At 44.7% G+C, this 11260-nt stretch overlaps 1 protein-coding gene across 1 annotated transcript in view; it reads left to right on the top strand.

Moving 5' to 3' along the window:
* Positions 1–439: 439 nt before the first annotated feature.
* LOC139466815 (uncharacterized) overlaps positions 440–11260 on the top strand; it is a 34155-nt gene continuing 23334 nt past the window's right edge. The window contains exon 1 of the mRNA XM_071248512.1: positions 440–889. The gene's annotated coding sequence lies outside the window, so the exon portion shown is untranslated. The remainder of the gene's footprint in view (positions 890–11260) is intronic.

The following is an 11260-nucleotide window of genomic DNA, read 5'->3' as shown; positions in this document are numbered from 1 at the left end:
AGGGTACGATCTAACACTAGTCCAGCCAGGCTAGGGATCGGGGTAAATTCAGGTCAGCAAGTTGTTCCAAACCATGACCTATATGGGTAAATGCCATCCACGACGGGATCCGCTGAATGTGAGTTCCCCTTGGTCCACGCATGACACGTCTGGGGATATATTCCATCCACGACGGGCTCCTCTGAATGTCAATCCCCCTTGGCCCCACCATGAGCCTGCATACATCACCTGATGAAGCCAACCACGCACCAATATCGGCCTCACCAGCACCCGGCCACAGATGTCAATGACCCGCCAGACGGCGCTCCATTAACAGATGGAAATATTGCAATGATAAAACCTCGGCAGTATCGATCATTGCCCAGCAATGCGCAACAGCAGCAGAATCACTTGTTAACGAGGAAACTCCGTCATACGAGTGGGCATTGAGTCATCTTTGCACGTGAGACGTGAGTGAGGTGGCCGTCATCTTTTTGTCGTCTGCCACTATCATATATCTCAGTATCTGTCGTCTGCTCCATTTACGTTGGAGAGACGTCAGTTAATCACACCAGGCTGGTCTGACCAGTCCGAGAACCTGCTCGGGAATTTAGATTTACCGTTTGATTTTATCGTCTGCTGCTCCCAGTTCTCGTCTGCTCACAGCCTCTGCGACTGACTGAGGCAGACGTCTAAAGCATCTGTAATACTATCTCGCCTCATCCAGCATCCTCGGTGTGGGATCTCCCGGCAACAAGCCGCATTCTAGAAGCTTTCTATGACCAGCCTCCGTTCGATATATAACAGCGCCGTGAATCAGTCATCTGACAAACAAACAAAGGAGGAGAAACGGCACTTTCCTCTCGGAGTCGGATACTTGGATACGTACAGGGATTACTACACAACTATCGTAAGTAGGACGTTGTTATTCTCTCAGCTAAGACTGATCCAGGTAGATTCTGTAGCCGTATAGTGCTGAAGATCGTCCATGGTGCCGGTAGTACGGAGAGGCATGTGCCGTGCATGTCCTCGTGTAGGTTGGGAGGGAGAGAGGGGATGGTGGACGGAGGGATGGATGGAGGGGTTATACTGAGGGACTGAAGAGCTTCAGTTATCTAAACAATGTCTTTGTGTTTGTCCGACAAACGTTAATTAGCAGAGACCAACAATTTTTATATCGTTTTTGTTTCTGTAACTTTGTGACCTTTATACCGTTACTCACATCAACACATAGTGTTGTTATTAATCACGTAACACGGTCGGTTCAGCTTGGTGCTTTCTCTCAAACATCAGACCGGTCACTGCACTGGTGCATCGTTATTCATGACGTGCGATCTGATAGGTCATAAAGTTTCGCTCATACGTCGTCGGTTGTGTTGTCTTTACCAACGTAGTCCATGTGGTTCAGTCGTGCGATGACGTCACGTAGGTTAGTGCTCCCACTAACCCGGAAACTGATGTCAAACAAGTCCTCGATAAAAACACTTTCAAAAGAATTTTTCAAATGATGTTTTTTTATTTTTTACATCCTGTTGAGCTATCAGTAAAGCAGAGTGGATCTGATGACACGTGTCATATAAGCCTGACATAATTTTAGCTGACCGCTCCCCGTTCTCCCCAATATGAAATACACAGTCTCTTACACACCCTGAAACAGTTATATTAGGAAATTCTCAAACAAGTCCACACTAATTTGGCAAGTCTATGTTTCTTCAGTCTCAAGGTAGAAGGTCCACTGCGCTCTTGAAACAATAAGCTATATACCGGATAAACTATAATAAGTGTTAGTCAGTACATATCGTTACAAGTATGGCACAGGGCAGACCAGCTGTTGTATAATAGAGACTCTCCACAGACGCTCCCCTACATATCTCATACAGACCCTCCCTACAGACCTCCTACAGACCTCCTACATTACATCCATACAGATATCCAACATACCTCCCTATGCAGATCTCCAACAACCCTCCTACAGACCCTCCCTACAAACCTCCTACAGACCTCCTACAGACGTAATATAGACCATGTCTACAGACCTCCTACAGACCCTCCATACAAACCTCCTACAGACCTCCTACATACCCTACCTACATACCTTATATAGACCCTCGCTACAGACCTCCTACAGACCTCATATAGACCCTCTCTACAGACCCTCCCTACAGAAATCATTTAGACCCTCCCTACAGACCCTCCCTACAGACCGAGGCCTAGATGGTTCCCCTAACACAGTACGTGAACGTACTCCTCTCCCAAGATAGTCACGTCTAGACCAATGTACTGGATTATCGATTCTTCCCAATCATACTGGCTGTTCTCAACTGTGCGACTTGCCGCTGACCTTGGCCAGTTGATAATATACACATCCCCAACAAAGTCTCCATCATCGAGGGGCCGACCTTGACCAGTTGATAATATACACATCCCCAACATCGTCCCAATCATCGAGGGGCCGACCTAGGCCAGTTGATAATATACACATCCCCAACAAAGTCTCCATCATCGAGGGACCGACCTAGGCCAGTTGATAATATACACATCCCCAACAAAGTCTCCATCATCGAGGGGCCGAGATTGACGAGTTGATAATACACACTTCCCCAACAAAGTTTCCATCATCGAGAGGCCGTCCTTGACCAGTTGATAATATACACTTCCCCAACATCGTCCCCATCATCGAGGGACTTTCGGAGCAGGGTAGGCTAACATGCACTCCCTGACATGGTTATGTTTCAGTTTAATCGGAGACAATTCTATAAGGGAACCCTCGTGTATTAAGGAACTATCAAGTCTCTTTATTTCAGACTAGAACTGGGAAGGGGTTGAGTATAGGTTGCTGGAGCTGAGCAGGAGATGCGTATGGTTGTTTTATTAAATATATGACCTGGGGACAATTACAGAGACTAGGTGCAGAGTTAACCCAATGTCGAGAGTACACTGTGTAATATTAGCAATATCCATACCCCACAGAGAGAAAGCGCCTGTTGATCAAGGTGGGGTTATTAAGATGAGGTTCAGGTAATCATAGGATCTCAAGATGTATCAGAGAAACCACTTCATCTACACGTAACAAGATCTAGAGGAAGCATCATGTACGTCGATATAGTCGGCATGCTTTGCTCGCTCTACAGTCAGTAGTAAACTGCTTGCTGTTAGTGACGCGCCCTCAACAACCTCCTCGACACGTGGTGTTAGTGACATACCCTCACCAACTCCCTAGACACGTGCTGTTAGTGACGCACCCTCACCTCCTCCTAGACACGTGGTGTTAGTGACACACCCTCACCAACCCCCTAGACACGTGCTGTTAGTGACATACCCTCACCAACCCCCTAGACACGTGTTGTTAGTGACACACCCTCACCAACCTCCTAGACACGTGCTGTTAGTGACATACCCTCACCAACCCCCTAGACACGTGCTGTTAGTGACGCACCCTCAACAAACTCCTCGACACGTGTTGTTAGTGACACACCCTCACCAACTCTCTAGACACGTGTTGTTAGTGACACACCCATACAAACCCCTAGACACGTGCTGTTAGTGACACACCATCACCTCCCCCTAAATACGTGAAGTTAGTGACACACCCATACCAACTCCCTAGACACGTGTTGATAGTGACACACCATCACCTCCTCCTAGACACGTGCTGTTAGTGACACACCCTCACCTCCTCCTAGACACGTGTTGTTAGTGACACACCCATACAAACCCCCTAGACACGTGTTGTTAGTGACACACCCTCACTAACTCTCTAGACACGTGTTGTTAGTGACATACCCTCACTAACTCTCTAGACACGTGCTGTTAGTGACACACCCTCACCTCTTCCTAGACACGTGTTGTCAGTGAGACACCCTCACCTCCTCCTAGACACGTGTTGTTAGTGACACACCATCACCTCCTCCTAGACACGTGCTGTTAGTGACACACCCTCACCTCCTCCTAGACACGTGTTGTTAGTGACACACCCATACAAACCCCCTAGACACGTGTTGTTAGTGACACACCCTCACCTCCCCCTAGACACGTGCTGTTAGTGAAACACCCTCACCAAACCCTTAGACACGTGGTGTTAGTGACACACCCTCACTAACTCTCTAGACACGTGTTGTTAGTGACATACCCTCACCTCCTCCTAGACACGTGTTGTTAGTGACACACCCATACAAACCCCCTAGACACGTGTTGTTAGTGACACACCCTCACCTCCCCCTAGACACGTGCTGTTAGTGACACACCCTCACCTCCTCCTAGACACGTGTTGTTAGTGACACACCCATACAAACCCCCTAGACACGTGTTGTTAGTGACACACCCTCACCTCCCCCTAGACACGTGCTGTTAGTGACACACCCTCACCAAACCCCTAGACACGTGGTGTTAGTGACACACCCTCACTAACTCTCTAGACACGTGTTGTTAGTGACATACCCTCACTAACTCTCTAGACACGTGCTGTTAGTGACACACCCTCACCTCTTCCTAGACACGTGTTGTCAGTGAGACACCCTCACCTCCTCCTAGACACGTGTTGTTAGTGAGACACCCTTACCTCCCCCTAGACACGTGCTGTTAGTGACACACCCTCACCTCCCCCTAAACACGTGATGTTAGTGACACACCCATACCAACTCCCTAGACACGTGCTGTTAGTGACACACCCTCACCTCCCCCTAGACACGTGCTGTTAGTGACACACCCTCACCTCCCCCTAAACACGTGAAGTTAGTGACACACCCATACCAACTCCCTAGACACGTGCTGTTGGGAGGAATGTTGTTTAGAGCCTCCTGTGTTGGCCTGGAATTTTGTATCGAGATTAGATATATTTTCAGTTACAGCTACAAAAGCAGATATTTATGTAAAATTACGACCCTGATTTAAAAAAAAAGAAAATCATCTTACAACCATGTAATTCTGTTGCAGCGGCAGGCAATTTCACTCTCTTTATCAGTCGGAAGCATAATGGGTTTTTTCAAGAATTTTCGGTGACAATTTATTCTTTCTTATCAACGACAGGCACCCCACGACCCCGAATATCAAATAGTCTAGAATATGACTCACACGTGACAACGACATCCACCACTGTCATGTATTGTACGCATGTGGCAAGTATGCCATGTATTTCTGGCAGGGCGTTCAGCCAAAACATTAGCTGATAAACACCTCGTCACATGGCATCTGATGAAGCATGAACACTGGAGGCCTCAGACTGACGTTTAGTCTCGGAAAGTATATAATTGTGATAGAAACAACTGAAAAGGAGCCCCAGTGAGATGGACATCCTGAACCTTAGTTAATCTAGACTTGCTTCATTTCGAGCTGAAGCATTACAGTACGTGCTGGGCAGAGGGAGACATAGTGTGGTTGAGGGACGGTGACCGTCGAGTCCCATAGTCTGTCATACAGACCCCGAAACAAATATATCCAATACAGCCCATGCAAGTCTATAGTGTTTGGCAAGGCTACATTACTGTAGTATCTCTGGGCTCCTTTTAATTATATTTTATAACTATAATTTAACAGCTGCTTTTTTCTTTTAAATAAGTTCATTTCAGAGACTAGATGTTGGTCTAATTGTCAGTTTGTCGGCTTGTTTACCGGTGAGAGACGCCACACAGGTAGATGAATGGAGGGGCGACCCTTTCACCTGGTAACGGCACAATATGTATGAATGAATGCAGTGCTTGGACGTGGGGGAGGGGGTTGCCAGTAGCTCTGAGGTGTCAGGGTGAAGGAATTCGCGGCAACAGTCTTGATTTACAGATTATGCACCGACTCACTCCCTTCCCTCGGGCTGAATGAACTCTGACCCGCAGAGGACTACCTTTAAGCTTCAGGGATTACTTGACCGATCCATCAGTCCAGGTTCTCCGCCATCTTGCTGACGTCACAGCTTGCAGATGCTGGTGGAATGTTGTGGCACGTGCCAGTTCAATTAAGACCAGAAGTCCGTGCGTGCGTGGGGGAGGTGGGTGCACATGCACCGCTCGTTAGGAGGCCGGTAGTGCACAGCCTATACCTCTATATTGTCCGACTAAGCACACCGTAGAGGTTCAGGTTGTGAAGCAGTTAGTACTTCGAGAGATTATACCCCGATCAAGTCCAGTCTTTGTCGTCTGGGTTGTGTAGCAAATAGTTTATTTATCTCCTGTAGACGAGGTCGTTATGTCCTGGTGGCTCAGTGATTGTGACGGATGACTTTCATTTAACCTGTTGATTAACAGCTAATGTCAAGTAAATGGATGGGTCCTACTTCATCTACTCTAATTGTGAAACACCGACAATACAGGAAAACCATTTGATATTCAACATGTAATACATTCTCACCGACAATACAGGAAAAACATTTGATATTCAACATGTAATACATTCTCACCGACAATACAGGTAAAATATTTGATATTCAACATGTAATACATTCTCACCAGCAATACAGGAAATCCTGATATGATATTCAACATATAGTACATTCTCACCGACAATACAGGAAAACCTGATATGATATTCAACATGTATGACACCTTTTAATCATCAATGAAGGGCAGCCGTTTTATCTCGAACACGTGTTACACATTCGTATCATCAGTGGAGGACAACCATGTTTAGTGGACTATATTGTCACTGCTGTGTTCTGACAGATGTAAACGCAGGAGGAAGAAGCACATGTTATATTGTTATCAGTCTAGTATGCAGGTTATATAGGCAGAGATTGAGGTTACACAAAACCAAATGTTTTCTCTTAGACTATTAACGTCATATTTTAATTTTTTTTTAACTAACTAAGCATTCAACAGCTATTACCTGTACATGTGTGCACAGCCTGGCCTTAAAGCGGCAATAAACACACAAATACTAGTTGAGCCAGCTCCTTTTCCGAGGAAGCTAAACGCACCACCCGCACTAAATGCCACTCATCATGTTGAAAAAATATGGTCAGTTTGAATTACTGGATGGATCTACATTAAAAAGCAAAATTCTTACACAAAATCATCCAAATCATCCAATCACAGCAGCCAGATGATTCAATCGGCACTGAAAAGCTTGTCGAACGACTTATTCTTCCCCGCCCTGAAGGCGGGGAAGTATACGGGAAAGGTTAATTTTATAGCATGTATGTCGACATGTTGGTTTATTGGAAATTTCAAGCCACGCAGTTACCGAAACGAAACATACAAATCTTGTGCGTGAAATGTTGATGTTATTCTTTTCAAGCAATAGGAGATACTTCATAATCGTCTTTATGTAGGTAATTGATGCATCTGAACGTTTCTGATCATTAGCTGACATCATTAAACCATTCATGTGTAATCCGATGTCCTTTTGTCCCCCAGGACTAATTTTCCGATTTGCACGGTGTATACAGAAAGTAATGTACTCCGAACATCGCAAATAACATCATGATATAAAATATGTTCTGAATATGCTTATTCATGAACGACGATGACATCTCAAATTATATGTAATACGGCTGAAGTCCACATTCTACATCCCACACTTTTGATTGTTCTGATTTGGTCCGAACTGGAACCAAGACCAAGTAGGTCAGCCATCTTGTATAAGCCAGGCGAGGGTAACTCTCAACCCTGACCATCAGATAAGAGAGTGTGAGATACCCACTGCCAGGGATGCTGATGCTGGTTCTGTAAACAGTGTGAATTGCTGTCAGCTGGGAGGTATTCTGGCATTGAGGGAAACACTTAGTCTGTCTTACAGACCCTGATACATATATAATCAAATACAGCCCATGTAAGTCTATAATGTTTGGCAAGTCTAGATCACTGCAGTATCAGGAGAGAGTCACTGGGCTCCTTTTTATTATATTTTTTATTAGATAACTGAACAACTGTTTTTTTATGTACGATATGTTCATTTCAGAGACTAGATGTTAGTCTAGGAAACACTTAGTGCAGGAGTGAGGTGTAGGGCAGGGGTTTGCTTCCACCTGCCCATTGTGTCCGGGTTGGCCCTAGTCGCTGTCCAGACCCGAGAGACTATATTAATAAAGGAGTCCAGTTCAAGTCTAGAATGACTGAGCAAGTCTAGATGGCCTCAGCTCTGGGAATTATGGATTGTTCTGGGGTCCATTTGAATTTTACTTCTTATTTTGTGGACACATATATATAAATGAGATAACTTTATTTCTGAGACTAAATGTACGTGTGTGTTGGTCCGCGCTGTACAAGGCGGGGTCATGACAGCGGTCATAATTTCATTGTGTGTTGAATATCTTCTCAGTGTGTGTAGTATGAATTCATGATCACTGAAATTGCAAAATTGTCTGTTTCTTCTCTGGAAGCTGCACTGTATTGGCTCAACTAGTCTCTGAACCATAATACTTTCCCCTCCGCCCTGCCCTTACAGTAATGCTATAGTCTCAATGAAGCAAGTCTAGATTTTCCACAGGCTGAGTAATCTCCCATCTTACTGAAGCTCCTTTTTTCAATTTAAATGGACCTTATATGTTTCAATCAAAATTATATATTTTCAGAGACAGCGTTAGTTTATTCTTAGTCCTGCACCATGACTGTGGAATATATCTATTTTATGAAAAAAAATAATCTAGAAACTCATACAAAAGCAAGTCTAGCCAGTTCAAGCTAGCTCTATTCCACAAATCAGCATAGGGAATTTTATTTTATTTTTAGAGTCAAGAAGGATATTGTGTAATATAAGATTTCAGAGACGAAATGTTAGTCTAGTTTATGCTTTAAGCTGCTTCATACGAGTCTTGTGGCAGGGAGTATGACTGTTAACATAGATACTCCCTGTTCGTATAGGAGGAGTTTATTTCCGGTCTGCAACGTCTGAATCGAAAATGAAGGATGCCTCTGCGAAAAAAAGATAAACTTTCCAGTATCTTGTATCTAAGCGAAATGAAGAACGTGGACGGCCTCGGTGTTCTGTCTGACTTCTCGCAGACATATAACCAGGCGGATCCACGAGCCGGTAACCTGGTCCATTAGTGCCCAGCGGGAGAACCCAGCATGACGTCACCATGTATCCCGTCATGCACACTCCTGTGTTATCACACGGGGTCCCATCAACCATCTCGCACACAAGTTATCTCATGGATCATATCTCCCGGTTTGTGGCTGATGGGGGTGCACGAGAAGAGGGGTGGGGGGGGGGGGGGGGGGGGGGGGGGGGGGGGGCATTTTACCAACAGATAACCTTCTGATGCCTTTAATTAGGCTTGATGGTGGGGTTTTGAAGTTGGGTAGTAATCACAGTATTAATAAAGAGGTAGAAAGATTATCTTATCAGCAGGAGCTCAGACCATGGCGCTGAAAGTAGTGATATACTCATCATCCGCCATATCATGGGCACTAGGAATTGGGCACATCTAGCTGGTACTAAATGTGTTGGGGTCGTCTGACAGGTTTTTTTTAATATCTTTTGAGTGAATAATTTAGTTACTGGCACCTAAATGTCAGCCACGTTCTGGCTGAACCAACAACACTCTGGGACTCAGTCTGTGGTGAATCATTGATGGTCCATCTACCAGTGATTACACATAGAACCGCGACCAGACGACTCCCAGAATAGTTGATGAGTAGGTAGTTACTCTACCATACATATTACATACAATAAACTCGCTCCTTATCATATATATTACACACCATAGGCTCGCTCCTTACCATACGTATTACACACTATAGACTGGCTCCTTATCATACATATTACACATTATAGACTGTCTCCTTATCATACACGACATCAACATAGACCCGCGCCTTATCCTACATATTACACACTATAGACTTGCTTTTTATCATACATATTACACACTATAGACTGGCTCCTTATCATACATATCACATACCATAGACTCGCTCCTTACCATACAATTACACAGAACAAATTCGCTCCTTACGATACAGTTACACAGCACACACTGGCTCCTTACCATACAGTTGCAAAGCACAAACTCGCTCCTTACCATACAGGCTCGTTGACTTGGTTGATGCATGTCAGTCTATCCCAATTGAGAGAACCGATGCTCATGATGTCAATCACTGGATTGTCTGGCCGAGACTCGATTATTTGCAGACCGTCATATAGCCTGGAATATTGCTTAGTGCGACGTTAAACAACAAACACAGCACAGATACACATTACACAGAACAAACTCGCTCGTTATCATGCAAATTACACAGCAAAGACTCGCTCCTTGTAATACATGTTATATCAGTATATCCTCGCGCCTTATCATACATATGATGCAGACAAGAGGCCGACCAAAAGCCCATTCGTAGGTTCAACTACCGACTACAGGCGGACTGATTTAGATAGTTGGCCAATAGCTTCATCCATTTACATTACACAACTGACACGAGGGCCATCTGAAGTGATTTGTGGGAATGTCGTGTGATTGCCTCATGGAAACGACTTGGCATCCTTCCAGTCCGTAAAAGGGTAATGAGCTTACATGAGGGACGCTTATTACAGGAGCTCAGCAACGAATGTGTATTTATAGATTGTGATTGAGCTGAACGGGAGATGTCGGTATAGATATCGTTTATATAAATGCTGGATCGTGTGATGTGACGAAGTGAAGGGGGAGCGGTGAGCTGTATCAAGACGCAGCAGTTACAACTGGCAACAGGGTGGCCGGGCGGTTGAGGTGTTTGGCACTGTTGCAAAAACTCCGGGTTCTATTCCCTAAGTTGCTGTCATCTCGTCCGCTTTTTATAAATTTCAGTCAAACACCATTATGTCGAGGTTGAAGGGACCTATGTTAATACTTTGAGTTATCCGAGATTCGACACAACCGAAAATGATGAAAAAAGAAGGATCAGCGTTTACTTCGAGACAAGCGGAAGTTCGACACATCAGAGTTCGACATTATGGGGTTTAACTGCAGTTCAATTCGTGATCTCTGAAAGTGTAGACTTTCTATTCCAAAATCAGAAAATATGCACTGCACAATGTGTTCTGACATGCATCGGTATTATATCGGGTGTCTATTATAGCAGGGGTCTATTATATCAGGGAGTCTATTGTAGCAGGGAGTCTATTATATCAGGGGTCTATAATAGCAGGGAGTCTATTATATCAGGGGGTCTATTATAGCAGGGGTCTATTTTATCAGGGGGTCTATTATAGCAGGGAGTCTATTATATCAGGGGGTCTATTATAGCAGGGGTCTATTATATCAGGGGGTCTATTATAGCAGGGAGTCTATTATATCAGGGGGTCTATTATAGCAGGGAGTCTATTATAGCAGGGAGTCTATTATAGCAGGGGGTCTATTATAGCAGTGAGTCTACTA

Source organism: Haliotis cracherodii, unplaced genomic scaffold (assembly GCF_022045235.1).
Source record: "Haliotis cracherodii isolate W230 unplaced genomic scaffold, xgHalCrac1.p SCAF_19, whole genome shotgun sequence".
NCBI lineage: Eukaryota > Metazoa > Mollusca > Gastropoda > Lepetellida > Haliotidae > Haliotis > Haliotis cracherodii.
Note: the sequence above shows the minus strand (reverse complement) of the source record. Positions and strands in the feature narration are given on the sequence as shown.